At 42.2% G+C, this 2153-nt stretch overlaps 1 pseudogene; it reads left to right on the top strand.

The window, feature by feature from the left end:
- The window catches only part of LOC104997427, a 58929-nt pseudogene that overhangs the window by 22499 nt on the left and 34277 nt on the right, over nt 1–2153 (top strand).

The raw sequence follows: 2153 nt of genomic DNA, 5'->3' as shown, positions 1-2153 counted from the left end.
ATCGTACCTAGGTTACTCATCGCCTAAGAGAAAACACACTAATCACCCCTTCCTCCAGACAGGCCATAAATTTTTCTGTATCTATCGGAGTGTAACCTCAGGCTTATTGATTATTGGCTAATTGTTTGTTTGAGCACATGAGCACATAGCACGTGAATCATGGGGTTATTGGGATTGTATTTTCCTTGGTTTATGTAAGTCTCAAGGAATTTGGGGAGGTGGGTTCAGACATGTGCACATGGGGTATGAAAGATTTTCACAAATGCTGGTCGGGGCCCTTGGCTAAGAGGAGACTCTGCCTTGGGCCCGTGGGTGTAATAAACTGCACTGCACTATCTGCATTGTCTTTCTGAGTGAGTTTGTTTCCCGGAATGCGTGGCTACAACACTATTGTCAAACGGTGTATATTTTCTTCTTTATTGCATTCGATTAACTTTGTTTATTCTAGATTTCTACTCTTCATATATTCCCACTCACGAAATACCCTGTCTTTATATTTTTACTTCCCTGGTGGCTCAGACGGTAAAAGCACTTGTTTGCAATGCAGGAGACCCAGATTCGATCCCTTGGTTGGGAACATCCCCTGGAGGAGGAAATGGCAACCCACTCCAGTACTCTTGCCTGGAAAATTCCATGGATGGAGGATACATGGATGGAGGATACAGACCATGGGGTCACAAAGAGTCGGACATGACTGAGTGACTTCACATAAAACTCTATAATTGTACTAATTAGGCCTGTTAAAACTCTGTATTTTTAATTTTAGCTGTTCTATTAAAAAGTTTGCTACCTATTAGTATTTAATCTGAAATTCTTCATGCAGAGTTTCAAAAAGAAAAAATTACGTAACAAAAAATTAGCATCCTAATGAAAAGTTGTTGCTGAACCACGAGAGACGCTGGGATTCTTGGCCTCCAGAGAAGAATTCAATCCGGAGCCAGGGACGAGGCTTAATCGCTCAGAGCTTTTGTGTAATAAAGTTTTATTAAAGTATAAAAGAGATAGAGAAAACTTCTGACATAGACATCAGAAGGGGGCAGAAATAGTGCCCCCCTGCTGGTGTTTAGCCAGATGTTATATAGCTACTAGCAGTCAGCTAATTAGAGAAAAGCAATGTCTCAAAACTCAGAGACTGGCACCAGTCCCCTCACCCACAACATGCATTTTGTGATAACATTGGCACCAGGTGAGTCATCTGGGGTCATAAAACGATTGGCATGAATCTTGAAGAAAGGCAGGTTTCCAAGTAAATACAGAGTTCCATTAACATAGATTAGGAGAACAATGTATGAGGAAAACATACTGGTTTGTCAAGTTTGTCCTGAGTCTTAGGGGAACCCACTTGAAGACAAGAGTCTAGGGTAGATGCGTAGTTCGTTAACATAGCTTAAGACAAACATTTCCAAACAAGGATTAAGAATAACACATTGGTTAGCTCAAGTTTTGAGAAAAGTGAAGTTCAGCTGGAGCCAGGTGTCATCATGGCAACACAGAGTTTCAAAAGAAACCTCTTTTTAAATTTGCATGGAGAAGCAGAAAAAATCTAACACTTGTATGTTTCCTCCTTCCACTTAAAGTGAAAGTGAAGTCACTCAGTCCTGTCTGACTCTTTGGGACCCCATGGACTGTAGCCCCAGGCTCCTCTGTCCATGGGAATTTCCAGGCAAGAATACGGGAGTGGGTTGCCATTTCCTCCTCCAGGGGATCTTCCTGACCCAGGGATTGAGCCTGGGTCTCCCACTTTGTAGGCAGACACTTTTACTGTCTGGCCACCAGGGAAGTCAGTCCTGCCACTTAAGAGAGAGATAAAATATGTCTGACACTTGTAGACTATTTCCTCCGTTTACAGACCTCTAGCCTTCCTGCCTGTTACCCTCTTACTAACAAGCTACTTCATTAAATAATAGAGTATAAGCAAATCCTCTATCTCATCCCCCCTTAAAAACCAAACTGACAGTATCTATACAATATTGAAATGGGCTAGAATAGTATGATTTAAGAAAACTAACAAGAGAATTGTTTTAACAGCTTTTCTTCAGTTCAGTTCAGCCTCTCAGTTGTGTCCGACTCTTTGCGACCCCATGAATCGCAGTATGCCAGGTCTCCCTGTCCATCACCAACTCCCGGAGTTCACTCAGACTCACGTCCATCGA

This window comes from Bison bison, unplaced genomic scaffold, assembly GCF_000754665.1.
Source record: "Bison bison bison isolate TAMUID 2011002044 unplaced genomic scaffold, Bison_UMD1.0 scf7180017864308, whole genome shotgun sequence".
Classification (NCBI taxonomy): Eukaryota; Metazoa; Chordata; class Mammalia; order Artiodactyla; family Bovidae; genus Bison; species Bison bison.
The sequence above is the reverse complement of the archived record's forward strand: the minus strand, read 5'-3'. Positions and strand labels throughout refer to the sequence as shown.